The sequence below is a fragment of the Poecilia reticulata genome, chromosome 18, assembly GCF_904066995.2.
Source record: "Poecilia reticulata chromosome 18, P_reticulata-male-v2, whole genome shotgun sequence".
Classification (NCBI taxonomy): domain Eukaryota; kingdom Metazoa; phylum Chordata; class Actinopteri; order Cyprinodontiformes; family Poeciliidae; genus Poecilia; species Poecilia reticulata.
In genome coordinates, this window is record NC_088847.1 from 8,142,073 (window position 1) to 8,158,162 (window position 16,090).

The 16,090-nt window shown below is 39.3% G+C and overlaps 1 protein-coding gene and 3 long non-coding RNA genes across 7 annotated transcripts in view; 2 read left to right on the forward strand and 2 right to left on the reverse strand.

Moving 5' to 3' along the window:
* The window catches only part of si:dkey-172j4.3 (diacylglycerol kinase delta), a 78,461-nt gene extending 77,665 nt beyond the window's left edge, over positions 1–796 (reverse strand). The window contains exon 1 of the mRNA XM_008435318.3: positions 633–796. The gene's annotated coding sequence lies outside the window, so the exon portion shown is untranslated. The remainder of the gene's footprint in view (positions 1–632) is intronic.
* On the forward strand, positions 726–5,919 carry LOC145548473 (uncharacterized). 3 transcript variants are annotated; one of them, XR_014084486.1, is made up of 3 exons: positions 726–816; positions 4,759–4,902; positions 5,114–5,919. It is a non-coding gene; the product is annotated as an uncharacterized LOC145548473 (long non-coding RNA). The 3 variants fall into 3 exon arrangements; XR_014084485.1 differs by lacking the exon at positions 726–816 and adding an exon at positions 910–4,162; XR_014084487.1 differs by lacking the exon at positions 726–816 and adding an exon at positions 910–2,821.
* Positions 5,920–6,352: 433 nt separating this feature from the next.
* LOC145548928 (uncharacterized) lies at positions 6,353–14,255 on the reverse strand. 2 transcript variants are annotated; one of them, XR_014084874.1, is made up of 4 exons: positions 14,016–14,255; positions 10,828–10,859; positions 9,387–9,498; positions 6,353–7,654 (listed from the first exon to the last, which is right to left on the reverse strand). It is a non-coding gene; the product is annotated as an uncharacterized LOC145548928 (long non-coding RNA). The 2 variants fall into 2 exon arrangements; XR_014084873.1 differs by having other exon boundaries at positions 9,387–10,859.
* Positions 12,185–13,864, forward strand: LOC145548929 (uncharacterized). The gene is made up of 2 exons (XR_014084875.1): positions 12,185–13,522; positions 13,616–13,864. It is a non-coding gene; the product is annotated as an uncharacterized LOC145548929 (long non-coding RNA).
* Positions 14,256–16,090: the final 1,835 nt, after the last annotated feature.

Below are 16,090 nucleotides of genomic sequence, written 5' to 3' on the forward strand. Positions count from 1 at the left end.
GAGATAACGGGGGACTCCGCGTGCTTCGGAGCATTTTGCACGCGCTCGGACACTTAAATTTAAACAGCGTGTTTTTTTTATTTGTTTGTTTCTTTATTTCCTTTTTTTTCCGGTAAAATGCAAAAATTATAAATGAAGTATGTCGGCTTGTTGCGTGGGTGCGTGCGTGCAAGTGCGCGTGTGGGTTTCCTTGATTACGATGTGGCCACGTTCTTCAAAAGGACCTGTCTGCATCTCACCTCACCCGCCGCCCCCGGTGACACCGGACCTGACCACTCAAGACCTTAAAGCACATTTCCTACACGTATATGTGAACAAATGAGAATGAACGCAAATACGCGAGAGAGCGGACAGTGGTTTGTTTTATACAGACATGTATTTTACACATTTATTAACAATAATAAACAGCAGCGAATGTACAACAGGCGCTTCATCATTCATTCCGTGAATAAGCTCACATCCGACACTTATTTAACTCCTGGGTACATTCGCTTCAGCTGGCTCAGCTGTCATAAGAGCGAAAGCATTCATAAGCGACCTGTGTGCGGCCACCTCCTCCGCACAAACATAGCCCCTCAGCGCCGATAACAGCAGAAAATAAGACAGAAAGAAAATACGAGACTGCCGCTTACCTCCGGACTGCACTCAGGGGTGTCTCTCCTGCCCCCGTTGCCCGGCCTGGGTGCCTCGTCAGCCGGCGTTGGGAGTAGTGCTCGCGGCAGGCGGTCAGCAGGAGCGTGCGGCTCTCTCCGGTGGTGCTCGCCTTGCAGAGAGAGACGCGGTCATACGCATAGCGTCGGAGCGGCTCTGAATCAGGTAGGAAGAGGAGGGAGAGAAGCAGGGAGGGAGGGAGGCGGGAGATAGAGAAAGAGAGAGAGAAGAAGAGAGAGCGGAAGAGCGAGAGAGAGAGAGATGTGAAAGCAGCCGTGTCGAGTCGCCTCGGAACGCTGTACCGAGGTTAAACGGAGAGCAAACCACGCGAGCACGCAGACACGACAGGCGCGTGCAAAACAGAGGTAGCGCGCGAGGACCCAAGCAGCCCGCAAAATACTGCTCTGTGTCTGTATACACCCGATGAGCTTTTCCTTCTTGTGTCGCGTTCAGTGTATTTTATGGGGTTTCTTATTGATAGACCAACACAATGTAGTAAATAATTGTTAAATATTCAGAAAAAACTTGATTTTCTACGTGTTCAATATGTGTTGTTAGTATTCCCCTCTCCACCTCTTTTCTCTTTACCCAATGGCAGCATCATGCTATTGGGGTGTTTTTTCTTCAGGAAAGCTGGATAAATACAAGACAAGATTGGAGACTGGGGTGGAGGTTCATATTACCTTCCAAGTTCTTCAAATTGATTTTTTAAAAAAAGGTTTGTTGTCAAATCTTTGTGCTAGTGATGGTTTGTGATGCAAAAATTAGGTAATCAAAGGTCAACCAGTAGCTCCATATTGCCTAAGTCAGATGAAATATGACAGGTATGTTGTTTACTGTTTAACAACTACTTTAACTTTTTTTTTTTAATTTATATTTTACAAATAATGATGCAAAGGCAAAAATTCTTGTGGCACAAAATAGCTCTTATGGAGCACAGATTTGTCAGATTTTAACATGCTTTCCAAGGGTGAGGTTAGGGTGAGGGTGAGGGTGAGGGAGTGTGTCAGCCAGCCTGGCCATACAGGAGTGATGCAGCTTTTGTCATGCCCACGATCTTTGACTCAAGTGTAAGACTATAAAGGCTTTTTCACACCTGACTGTCCGGTAGACTTGGTTTGATTGGAGACCAAAATTGGAACATTTGTTACATTTTCAGCAGGTGCAGTTCGCTTTCACACCACACTGTGTAAAACAATCCAGACTCTTTCAAATACCTGTTGGTCCCCCTCACCTGTGGTGGCGCTGCATCGAGAAAAAAACATGAGAACCATTGAAGCTGATGTGAGCGCAACCTCCTCCTTGGCAAAATGTAAACAAAAATGGACTAGCGTTAGATTTTAGAAGTGATAGAACTTATCTTTGGGAAAAGACCATGACTCCCTCTACCACTAGAGATACATTTGTTTTGGTCGTATTTACCCACAATGCCCAGAGCTGCTTTGCACACATGCATTCAAACTGCGGTAGGGTTCACTCCAACCAAACTACGACCCTTGTAGGCAGACCAGGGTTCACTTTTTTGGTCCACATCAAAATTCAATCCCTCGTTTTCAATTCCCCAAATGAACCAGACTTTCTAGGCACTAAAACTAGAGTTTGATTAAAGTGAACTAAACAGGGTTGGTGTGAATGCATCCTAAGTATCTTGGTGTGTTATCCTGAATGATGGTAAGATGGAGCCGGAGATAGAGTCCATCTCCAGTCAGGCTTTTCTCCATTGTTGTGAAGAAAGACCTGACATATCAGGAAGGGAAGCCCTTGATTTACTGGTTGGTAAACATTCCAGCTCTAAACTACAGTCATAAGATATGGATCACGTCCGAAAGAGCAAGATCCCTGGTTAAAAGTGGTACAAATTAGCTTCCTCTGTGGGGTGGTTGGATAGGGTGGAGAGTTTCGTCTTCCAAGGGGAAATGGCAGAGCAGCTACTCCTCCGAGTTAAAAGGAGTCTACTGTGGTGGGACCAAGTAGCCATCAGGCTGCCTACTGGGTTCCTGGGTTTTCTGTACCTGTCCATTTGGGTGGATACCCTGGGGAATAACCACACACCATATATGGATTATATATCCTTCTGGGTATTTCTGGATTTCTCTCTTGGACCTGTTACCCCCACAACCTAATGCAGGATAAGTGGAAGACCATGGATGGACAAATGAACGGACAAGTGGTAAGACTCTTATTAAAATCACAGATTAAATTTGACTAAGTTAAAAAACCATATTGGTGTTTAATAGAATCTGGACAAAATTTGATACCGTCAGGTTCAAGATCTTACATCCAACTGGATCATTTTACCTCTGAGAGAGATTTTTAATACAATTTTTGTGTTTTTCATCTACTTCTGCAGAACGGGTTTTATCAGGTTAGCTGGTCTGAGTGGTTTATTGAGGGTAAGGGGTCCTCTGAAGGAGGAAACTGCCAAGGGCACCATTCATTGAAGAACCACCACTGTCGTAGATCGCAACAGTGGATCATTGCATAAAAGATTTATAGCCACAATTAAATAAATCAATGAACTCATTGACACTTGAATTAACTGACTTAGCTGTGTGGCTTATTGATGGAAAAAACAATCTTCCCTTGGGCCAATTTAACAGCTTTTTGTTGCTTTCAGTCCTAATAAATGAGCTCTGCGTGCAAAATAAATTGTGTATGTTCAGAGCTCCATTTCCTTTAAAGCACTTTCAGATTGTCATGACTGATTTATAGTCCAATGCCATGGAGTTCAGCACAGGCACATGTAATCTTTTTGGGGATGAGAGTGTTTTTCCAACTGCTGTATTTCTGCTTGACATTTGGGAATACATTGACAGGTCAGAACAAATTTAGTTTTGATTTATGCAACTTTTTTTTTATGGTTTGAAGTTCTCACAGGGTCATGTTATTGTTGTCATTATTTAAATGAGTCTAAAAAAAAAAAACTTGACTTCATAGTATATTTCAGGCAGAAAAGGCCAAAAATATTATTTAGTAAAGAATACATACATTTTTAAATTTCATGTCTCAAAAATGAGAAGAATATGAGCACAAAAAGAAGCACAGTGGTCACGTGGATGAAAAAGAGTCATAGTTTTCTGAATATTTTTCAAAGAAATACTTGAAGCAAGTGGTTTGCAGATGTATTGCTTTACTCTAATGCCTTTAAGTAATCCCAAAGTGATCAAGTCCTGCAAATAGGCAATTTTGGAAGGTTTTTGTTTTTACTGTGCGACACTGAGCACATTTATGTGACCGTAAAAACTGACCTTTGAGTCTGCTTCGAGTAGGCACAGACCTTTCATCTCCCGTGGCAACCATTCAGCCGTGCGAAACATTTGGGGGGACCGAGCACTACCTCCTCCGCATAGCTGCACTTTCCAAGTTTCCAAGCTTTCACCATACGGAACACCCTTCTCCCAGGACTCCCTCGCCCAGCTCCTTCAGACTAGCCAGCAGCAATTAGCAAACACCCGGTGGAGCCATGCATCTGCTCAGCTCATTATACGAGCCACTTCTCAGTGAAACGCTGGTAAAAATTTTGTTAAAGGGGTAATAGAGGTGTACTGTAGTGATGACTTCCTGAAGGTGGAGTTTCAGAAAGAACCATTTTTAAAGAGACAGGACCCAATTTCAAGACATTAAACTACAAAGTCAAATTTCATACATTTCAAAAATTTCAAAAGTCATATCCACATATAGAACATTTTTATAACAACTGAAGGTAAATATTATTTGATTGTGCTGTTAAATGATACTATGTGGCTGGAAAACACGTAATACTGCCCCTTCAACTATGTACGTTTCCTTTGTATCCCCTCGTCCATGCTGAAGTAAAGCATCACCAAAGCATGTTGCTGCCACTACCATTTTTCCACAATGTGTCTCTATTGGCTGATTATTTGACTATCTGATTATTTACTATGAGATTTGTAGAGAATTATCCTTCTTAAATTTGTGAAAGTACACTTTAAGTTATAACTGCATGGAGGGTGTTTGTTGCGACTTATACTTTAATTCATAAACTAACCTGGTTTTAATTAAGCTCCATAAGACAAAGACACTTAGATATTGTGAGGTGGTTCTAACTCGTTCATAAATGATTTTATCTTCAACATATGTTTGCAGTCTAACTAAGCAAATGAAGATGAAAGAGGAAGCCAGAGAAATTCGATGTTAGAAAACCTAAAGACTTTCAGTCTCAGAAGAAGCTCCGACTCCACCAGATCACCATCCAGCTCTGAAGATGAACCTCCACATTGTCTTCATGATGTAAGTTTGTTTTTTCAATGAGGAGCTAGCTACATTTTCAACAACAAAAACTGCTGTGTTACCAACACTAAGTGCTTAATAAACATGATTTATTAATTCCAGTTACCTTTAACTGGAATTATTTCCAGTTAAAGGTAACTGAAAATAATTTTTCTCTTCTTGTTAATCCAACATTTACCTTTCATTTTTTTTATTTGTTGTTGACTTTCAGGGCCCTGTGATGGACTGGTGACCTGTCCAGGATGAACTCTGCCTCTCACCTGATGGCTGCTGGAGATGGGCACCACCAGCTCCCCTCACCACCCTGCAAGGATCAGAGTGTTCAGATCATGGATGGAAAGATTTTAAGGTAGTTTGTCTCCTTAAGTCCACACTTGAAACAGTTTCATAGTTAATGCCAACATCAACTGATTCTATGACATTACTGACCATTTTTTTCTACATCTAACATAAACAGGCAAAGACGCCCAGAAATGTTTTTTCTGGGTGTCTGACACCCAGAGACAATTATTACACTCATGAATACTTACATGAATGGAATTCCCCATGTAAGAATTCCATTTATTAATACCAAGAGACAGCTGGTCCATAGCTCATGCTACCTGGAGTTAGCAGAAAAAAATAGCATCAAGCAACAGTTTGTAATTCTACTTGTAAGCACCCCAGGCATCCGGTCCCAATCATCAGTTCTTATGATGTCACATACATGGCGAGTCCACAACGTCTTAAAATTGTAAGTATTATTTTTTTATTTGCCATTTTTCTGTTCTCTTTAAATACAAATGCTTTCTCTGTTTAATTGCTCTATTGTTCTTTTTTGTAGGATTCTGTAAGGTGCAGTAAACGGGAATGTTCTGTAGTTGATTCTCACTTTCATGTTTTATTGTCACATTTAAATTTTCATGTTCATGTGTTCACTTTTGATGTGTAAACTGATAATTTATGTTAAGTTCATAAAGTTGTGAGTAAAATTGGACAATTTAAAAATGTCGGTAATAAAACAAAATATTTGAATTACCTTGGGCATTTTGTGTAATTAATCTTTCCATGTAAATGTAGCCTAAAACAACGTAAGTACTGCAGTGTAGTTATGCATGTCATTTACAAAATAGGTACGTAGGAATAAAGACTTTCACGAGTAATTAAAATTGTAGTTTATTATCAATAGCAGGAAATCAAAAATAAAAATTTAGTGTAATTTAAATACATTACTAATATATTAATAGTATATTTAAAATTTATTTGAAGTATATGAAATATATATTTTTAATAATTCTGAGACAATTATTACACTCAAAATATAATAATTATATCAAAATCTAATAATAAAGCTCTGAAATATGAAATTTCAAAAGTATACTTTAAGTACACTTGAAGTTGTTCCAAAAAAAGTACGTATAGTAAAATATACTATTAGTTGTAATTTAATACTATTTAGATACTACTAAAGTATACTAAGCACAAAATTAGTTGTTCCAAAATAGTACAGTTTAAGTACATCGATAAAAGTATACTAAAGTATGTTAAAATTTAGTATACTAAAGTATACTTTTTTTTCACCTGGGAAGTTCTTGATGTATGAGGTTGAAGAAGAGTCAGTGAGTTGAATTCATGAATTCCATTTATTAATACCAAGAGACAGCTGGTCCATAGCTCATGCTACCAGGAGTTATTGAACAAAATGGCATCAAGCAACAGTTTGTAATTCTACTTGTAAGCTACGGGGTGTTCTCTCATATCCTCTAACTCTATAGCTTTGAGGGTGTTTCCCCAACATTTCATTTAGCTTTAGCTAGTGATGGCTCGTGATGGTGCAACGAGCCAAAAGAGAAGGAAAACACAGAATTATTTATTCTCAACTTTTTGTACTTAGGTGATTTCTGCACTGAATTATATGTAGGAGCATCAGGATAAAAAAGGGTAGTGTTATTTGTGAACATTTTTCTTAAAAACATTTATCTTAATCCTTACACTCTTTTGTGATGGTCTTTTACATAAAAATCCTAACATGCGCATCAAACGTGACAATAAGCAAAAAATAAAAATAAAAAAAAAATAAAAAAGTTGAAGTGCTCTCAGTGAGGAGATGCACACTGTTCAAGGAGACCCTGCAGCTACCTTCGACCTACAGCCAGCGCGACATTCCTCTCGCAGGCAGCAACACATCTGCCTTTGCTCCAGACGCTGCCCAGACACGTTTCCCAAAACCGGCTTTTCCGCGCTCCGTCAGTCGGCACTTTACTTCCATCTCGTTTCTCGAGTCGTCAGCCGATCGGAGGCGAAGTTAGAGCTCGGCTGAACAAAGCTGCGTTTTTTTAGGGCGCACAGTCTAATAAAGAGCTCGAGCTCCGGGAGAGAGGCGTCTGCATTAATGAGTCTCGCGCTAACGCAAGGACACAGGCCGCCACTAACACATGTAGCAACACGGCAATCATACTGGCACCACTCACTGCAATAGTAATTTGTTTACTGTTGATTAGATATTCATGGGGAATTAGCCGTGAGCCTGCCAACAACCACTTGATTTACGCTCTGTGTGCGTGTGTGTGTCCCTTTTATGAGCAATGGTGATTCTTTTTTTTTTCTTCTAAACTCTCCGAAATCAATGAGATTACTCTACTTATATCCTTACATACAGCACAGGAAAGGAAGATAAGTGCATACTAAAAGCATTGCATTCACACCTGATGATTCCCCCTTGATAATAATCAGGTGATGGTGTTATTGTGATCATCCGTTTCCTCCGGTTGCCCTTGACAACAGTGAGAGAGAGAGAGAAAAAGAAAGAGATAAGAGAGGGAGGAAAATGAACAAGAGCATTAACAAAGAAGACGGGTTACGATGAATTTCTTCTTATTGATAACAAATTCTCTAAAACAGGAGAATTGAGTTTGATGCATCATCTGATGTGTGTGAGGAAAAAAGATCCCCAAACCCGCTCTATATATTCTCCTTGAAATGTAAAACTTATAATACTCATGCCTGGCGTACTTTTGCACATTTTCTCATTTTGCAACCACGAATCTCATTTGTATTCTATTGGGATTTTACATGACAGATAAAGCAGTGCATAATTGTGAAGTGAACAAGGAAAAGTGTGTTGTGCATATCAAGAGACATCTTTTCATGCAGTCATACAGCTGAAAGTCTTAAAAACACTGAGACTGAATTGTTTGAACACAGGATGCTCGGCATACCTTAGATTTCTCAATAAGAATCAGAAGGCCTTAAATTGTCATAAATTCATTAGAGAAAATATAAATTAGCCTTAATTTATATTTTAATTAAGGCTAATTTAATTAGCTTTAATTTACATTTTGTCATGGCAGAACTATGTAATCTTATACATTCTATGCCGGATTTTTCTCGCTGGACTTTTCTATCAGGCAAAAGTTAGACATCTTCACTCACTGCGTTCTGGGACTCAAGGCGGTTAAAACTACCAGTAACAAGCTGCTAATGCTAATTAGCACGCAAACAAACAAGTCATTAGCAGCTAGCATACGGCTCTCTAGGTAGGTAGGTAGCTAGCTAACTGCGAATGGCTTTATTTGCTAGCTAACACAAAAACAAGCCATTTGGCACCTAGTATTTGGCTTATTAGCAGCTAGGATATGGCTCTCAAGCTATCTAGCAAACAAAAAAGTCATTAGCATTTAGCTTCTGGCTCTATATCTGACAGCGAATGGCTTTCTAGATAGCTAGCAAACAACAAAGCTGCTGCGAAGAGCCACAAAAGAAATCCAGAAATCTCAGTTTTAGTTACCTTTTTGTGTCGGGATACAGGTCTTAAATTTTACTCATATAGTATTAAAAAAGATTTTAAAAGGTCTTAACTTCGAGTTGGTGAAAGCCACACAAACACTGGAACATCAATTTCAAATATTGTCTCATATTATCTGTTAGATTTGCATCTGGACTTTAACTTAATTATAACACATGAACATCCTCTAATCTGGACCAGAAGTCTCCAGTCCTCAATGCATTGTCCTCCTGCATTTTGGATTCGTCCCCGCTCCAGCACACCGTTCCCTGTATTTAATCTATCTTCAAATCAATTCTGACCAGCATCTGTGGAGACAAGAGATCTGCCGCCACCGTGTTTCAGTGTGGGGGTAATGTGTTCAAGGTGATCCACTCGGTTAGTTTTTAGCTTTTTATTCACGAACTAGAGGAAAATTACAAATAGTTTTAATTCTACTTCACTGTGATGTCCTAGTTTGTCTATCACAAACAACCCCAATAGATATTGTTGGATTCCGCGGCTGTGACATCACAATGTATGTCTCTTTGGTAAAGATTACAGAGTTTAGAATGAATATTTCACTGTTGGCGTTTCTCCCCTTGAAAAGGTGCTTTGAAATGATCTAGATAAATCCGGGCTAATGTCTCCATGTTGTAAAAAATTATTCAGGAAATAAAGACAAAGCAATAAAGATGCCTGTCTCTCTCTGTCACACACACCCACACACACATGCACCTACTTCATGCTCTCCCTGGGAGCTCTGCGCAGGCTGTCAAGTTTCCTCTCTTCCTCATCCAACTGTTGCACAGCGTGAGCAGAAACCGGATCCGAGCAATGAAAGAAACTTAGAACTGAGAGATAATTAGTGTCTCTGTGTTTCATATCAAACCAAGGGCAAATTACCACGCTGCCATAATCATCATGCAAACACAAACCTATCGTGGCACACACACCCTGTGTTAATCCTTCACTACCAGAATACACAGTATTTATTTATTCTGTCATAATATAATAATCGGGGAATAGCCTTATTAAATTATCTGCACAGGAAATATTAGTTCCTTTAAAATGGCAGTATGTGGCTTTAATAAGTATAGATTTTAAAAAATATATTTGCTAAACTGTTGCCATGACATGAGACATTAAACCTGTGAAAAGATTGATGACCTCCACTTCTTCCCTGAGCTGCCAGAAGACATCAACCACTCTCAAGCAAAAACAACAATCAGAGCCAGGAGGAAGGTCTTAGCGCTGACAATCAACGTGCTAAATGTGCTAACGGCGGAGGAACAACTTATTGTTACAGGAATGCTGTTTATCTGCCATCACTGGTGGTCATGCTAACTAACCGTAGGGGACAAGAGGAAGAAACGCCAGCAGCAGCGCCAGACAAGATTGTGATTGACAGCACTGAGCCCTGCCTCCTGGCTCTGATTGGTTGGTTCTGGTTAGCAATGGGAGAAGGCAGAGGAGTCCAATCTGTTCACAGGTTATCTGGCTCATATTAAACTGTGACGACGTAGTGACCGTTTCAACAAACATGTAAAATATATATTTTTTTAATAAAATTTACATGCTGCGGCTTTAAATGGTTGGAGTCTTCACCATGTTTTGTAATGTGGACACACCATTAACCCCATTATTTCCAGTTAACTCTAATGCTATGTAAGTTAACAGATTTAAAAAGTTCATCATTTCATGACATTTAAGTAATTACAGCTACATCTATGTCATTTTAAGGAATGAATATGAGACTTTGTCCTCCGTATAATGAACATTTAGCTCACATGGAGTGGAGTGGAATGTATAATTACGTTATGTCATCACCTTCTTAAAATGTCTTTTTCTTTTTTGCCAAAAGTGATTTAGAGGAATTTTTTTTTTTTTGAAAAAAAATCACAACCTCTTTATTACCAAAATTATTTATTCTAGGAAAATAACAATATTAAAAAATCTTGAAAAATCCATTCTTAAATTTATAGTCACCTTGCAAATTTAAAACCACTTCAAAACACAAGACGAGAAAACACGCAAGACGACTAATTTATGCTGATCTTCTAGTTGGGAAAATACAAGAAAGTAGCTGTGCGCTTGAATATGTCCACGTCTACAGTTAATTAATGAAGGCTGAAAACGAGTGAAAGAATGGAAAGACAACCAAGTCAATCTTTAAAGCTCACCGCAGCAAAGTGGACACCGCTTGACTCAGCATCTGGTGGGAAAAGAAGAATTGATTAGCAGGAAAGTTCAGCACGCCTCCTGGTGAGTACGGTGGAAGATCTGTGATGCTGTGGGTCATTTCTCTTCTCGGCAGAGAACAGAGCAAAAAGAGAGAGAGAGAGAGAGAGACGGAGAGAGAGAGAAAACATCTGACTCTGAACAACTCCAGCGAGACTGTGGAGGAACATAGGAAGGTCAGAGGCAACGAATGGGCTGGTCGCTTCACCTTTTCTAACTTATTAGTATCGATAACAAACGCAACCTTTTTTTTCTTCTCTAAAAATGTAATGGATTTCTTTCTCTGTACGGTCCAGCATTGGAAACATCTTATGGGAGAGAAAATAGATCCACGGTGCATCAGTGGACGGGGATCCAACAAGTGTGACAATAACTTAGTAAACAATCTTTTATTTTTAACATCTGCACTGTAAAAACACAAAATCCTACCAAATAGGATTGTCTAGTTTCTAACGTAAACATCTCTAAACACCTGAAATAAGACAAAACTAGCTTGCAGGTAACTTTTCAGTAAGATTTAGCAGCTTGTTTTAAGTCAATAACTCTTCACTATTAATTAACAAAAAGTTCCACTGGTAGATTATAACATGGGAGAAAAAAAAAGGCTTGTTCTAAGTGAAATAATCTGCCAGTGGAACTAGAACTTTTCTATCAATATACAATAATTATTCACTTAAAACAAACTCCAATATCTTAATGAAAAGGTATTTGTACACAAGTTTTGTCTTATTTCAAGTGTACAACAAAATTTGCGATAGAAAGTAGGAAAAAATAATACTCTGTTTTTTTTTTTAGTTGGCAAAGTTCTCAGCTGCTTTCATAGTTATGAACAGAATCTCTAATTTATCGTCCCACACGCTTCCAAACACACCCTTTCATTCAGACGTTTTGTGTGACGTATTGATTCTGAAATCTTTTCTCCCCCCCAAAACGAACAGCAAAAAATACGTTCAAACATTTTCCCCCGACATTCTGTTCCCAAGCGACGCCCAGATAAAACCATAAAATGAAGAAAAAGATGTGTCCTCTTCAAAGATGCTGCTGGTTTGAAGGTTGTAAAGTAATCTGCATAGATTTCAAAAATCCAAACCAAACACATTATTTTGATTTTTTTTTTTCCCAAAACAAAAAACTTTCTTGTCCACACTTGCTTGTTAATCTTTGAGATTTCAAACGGACCACTTCCCCCTTTAAAGCAGAAATTAATTATTTTAAAGACGGCTCTCCTGCTTAACTGTGAGACTCTGAGGGTCAACAGGCGGCGCATCCCCCCCCCTCAGCCCCCCCGCCCTACGCCTTTCAAAGGTCATAAAGGACCGTTAATGGGTTAAAGGAACATTATCTCAATTGATCTGGATTCGACCCAGTCCATATTGATCAGGTAATTAGGAAAAGAAGGGGTGATAAATGAAAAGACGGATGGGGCCAGCAGTTATCCCTGCTCTTCATTAATCTGGAACAAAGCCAGTCGCAGGGCTGAGCTCCGTCTTTAGCTATTTCCGGCTCCTCCGTGATACAATTAGTGCGGGTCATTACGTGTGTGCGGGGCTCTTGCTCTGCTGCTGCATGTGTAACTATGCTGCCACCTAGTGATCCCGTTCCGTTTTTAAAGAAACGGTAAAGAAAGAGAAGCAGGAGCTGACGCGGTGGAAACGAAAAGGAAAATGGAGAAATGAGAAACAAAAACAAAAAAACACACACACACACAAAAAAACGAGGTGAGGCTTATCTGAGCCGCAGCGAAGTGAAAACAGAGGCTCTCTGAGTGCATAAATTATTTAAGTGTTGCTAGCCATTTCCCCTTTGATCTGCGAGATGGGTGTAATGATTTTTTTTTTAGAGCTAATGAGGCAGGAACTGGTGGGAGGGTTGAAAACGGGAGATGAAGAGCAGCAGCAGCGAGAGCAAGAAAGAGAAAAGGATGAAGCAGGTCAGGAAGAGACGGACGCAGGACGAATGAGGGCATAGAGAGGAAATATTTATTCGGTTATTAGTCATGACACCTGAAGATTGTCAACGCAGATTGTTTGGTTGTTTTGAGAAGATAAGTTGAATGTTAACATGTCACTGCAGTTGGTCCCCAGTGTAAGTTTTCAGCAACTCGGGGCCAAATTAATCTTACACATAATTTCTTCTCCTCCTACTCCTATTCAGTAATCATACAATAAACCATTTTGCACCCAGGTAATTAATTATCAATGTATTCATCTGAATAGTTCCGTATTTTTGATCAATTGTGTAAATAAACAGTCAGAAATAGGAAATATGGCACATTATCTACTCATATATAATCAAATTATCTAGATAGCATTGGGTACATTAACTTAGATTAAAGTACATTAGCCTAGCAAAAAGCACATTAGCCTAGCATGAAGTACATTAGCCTAGTATGGAGTATATTAACTTAGATTAAAGCACATTAACCTAGCCTGGAGTACATTAGCATAGCAAGGACAGTCAAGCTTATTAGGAGCAACAGAATCATTTCACTGTTGGTTTTCTTGCCCATGTTTAACATTTATTGTAATTCTGACGTTTCACCATTTGTCAAGCTCTAAAACAAAAACAAAACCGTCTCAAGAAATTTGTTTATGTTGTTCAGGGATAGCCTGCTGGAGCGAAAGAGGACCAACACAGGTAATTTCAGGTGAATTATTCTCTAAATCTTGGGACACTATACAGTTATGTTTTGTTTTTTTTCCCCACCCCGACTTTCTCCTCGATTTCCAGGCAAGATTAAATCTGCGTCAGTCTGCAGGGAGAGTTGTGGCAAAAATCAGCTTGTGTGAGAGGAAGTGAAGACTGGAGTGTGCAAAGAGTGTGACAGAAACTGACCTGACCTCAGTCGCAGTCAAAAAACAAACAAACATGGTTGAATCCTTTGATATGGATCTGGATGCAGTTGCATGAAGGCACATAAATATGATGCAAGTACAAGGATGTTGAGAGATTTCTGACTAAAAAGGAAGATGGAAGTCATTTATCTGTCGTGATCCGTGTTTCTATGTGTTTATTTTTGAGTTTCTGTGTGATCCTGTTCCCTGTTAGTCCTGTCTCTGCGTCTTTCCCCGTTGATTGTCTCCCAGGTGTGTCTCGTTCCCGTGATTGCCCCGTGTGTATTTAGTCTCACCTGTTGTCTGTGTTCTTCGTCGGGTTCTTGTCTATTGATGTCGTCTGTCTCCGTGGCTGCCAGTTTTCCTCGTGCCGATTCCCGCTGTTCCTTGTTGTTGGAGTATCATCATTAAACATATTATTCCACTACATCCTGGGTCAAGCTGCGTCCACTTCCTCACCACAACCTACCAGCTCATGACATTATCTAGGTCAAATCTAGCAGGTAAAGAGCCACAGTGATAATTCTGCTCCATCACCATCTTCACCACCAAGGAGGGACTTTAACAGTGAAGAGCCTGTTATAAAATAAATGTGCCAAAAAGAAACTAAAAGTATTTTGCAAATTTTTGGGGGTCAATTTTGATTAATATTAGAGAAGTTTAGACTTCTACAAACTTCTAAAGGCGTAATATGACTTAAGGCTCAGTTTATTTAGCTCTCCTGAGGAGTTTACATATCCATCCATATGATATTATTTTGGGGACATGTTTACTATAAAATGCCACTGGGATAAAAGCCTGTCAGGATTACAAATTTTTCTGAACTATAAATAGTCCAAGACATTATTGCTATAAACGATAATATTGTGTGTTTTGAGACTATTTTAAAATAATGTAATGGTAATAGTAACGGCGTAATAATGCACACATTCTTAAAGATCAATAAACTTTAAATTCTTATGAATATTTAACACTGGAACTGGAAGACATTTTAAATATCCAAAATAAACACACAAAACAGCAGAACCCCCCCCCCAAATAAAATAAATTATGAAGTCTCTGTAAACAAAGTTGTCCTTTGAAAAACGGCCAGTTGGGACCAAAACACCAGACTGAAGACTTTTGTTATCCATTTTTTTGGTAGAAAGAGAAAAACGATAAATTATTGAGCTTGCTCTAATTTATCATGTGATTTAATTGATTTATTGTGACAGGCCTAACTGGGACAAAAGCCACCTAGTAGATATTTTTCATATTACTGCATCTTGGTTTTCTGCTCTCATTCCATCAAAACCCTGATATTATGCTTTCTAGTCCTCAAGAGTGCTTCCATTGATTCTTGAGTCTTTGACTTAAAGACTGAAGTAGATGAAGGTAATCAAGAGTCCTCGGATAAACTGAATCCAGATCACACACGTTCCTGTGTACTGTACTGAACTCATTAATTCAAAGTCTTCAAAATGGAGCCATGACTGCTATTGTCTATTGACAATAGCAAGTACTCTTTGCCTGATTCTGATTTTGTAACTCCTTCTTGTCCTCTCAATCCAAAGTCAGTCGCTGCCGATGGCTGTTCATACTGAACCCTGTCTTTTTCTGAAGGTTTCCTTCAATTAGACGAGAGCGATTTCTGTCACAGGCCGGCTTAAAATGAACGATTGCTCCACAGTTAGTGGCTGGGCTTCCACTGAAAACGTTCCACAAACAGGCATTATATGATTAGCTGAATTTTCGCTGTAATGTAGGACAATTGGACTGAATTGAACTTTATGCAACTGGAATACAACGAGGGAAATTAGATTTGAAGCAACTGGACATGAATGACTTGTTTGTCTTTTAAAGTACCTTGAGATGAGATTTGTTGTTGCGAATTGACTCTGTATGAATAAACTAATAGAACAGAATTGAAACAGAGTGTGGCTTTCAATGGGCAGAAAAAGAAGGAAATGCAGAGAAAAAGAAATCATTTATACTTCTTTGTGTTATCCGTTGATGCTGCTGTGACTTATAATTGATCCAGAACATTTCTGGTACCATTTAGAAGTCTGTTCCACTGTGACATCGTTGCTTTGAAAAGCTCAGGATCACTTCGAACTTTTCCGCCCTAGACAGGAACTGGGTAAGGAAAAGACTGGTGAGCAATTTGGCAGTCAATAAAGCAAGCGGTGGCGAAAACAGTGGAGCAGAGATGGACATGAACCATCCACAGACAATCACAGGTCGGAGGGAAAACAAAGAGGCCATTGAGTGTCTGAGCGTGCTAGCTCTTCGTCATATTGGTTTCCATGAGAACACGAGACTGAGCGAGCAAACAGGTGGTAACGGCGACGGGGCTTTGTACACGCCAGGCTGTTAATGAAGAGACACGGCG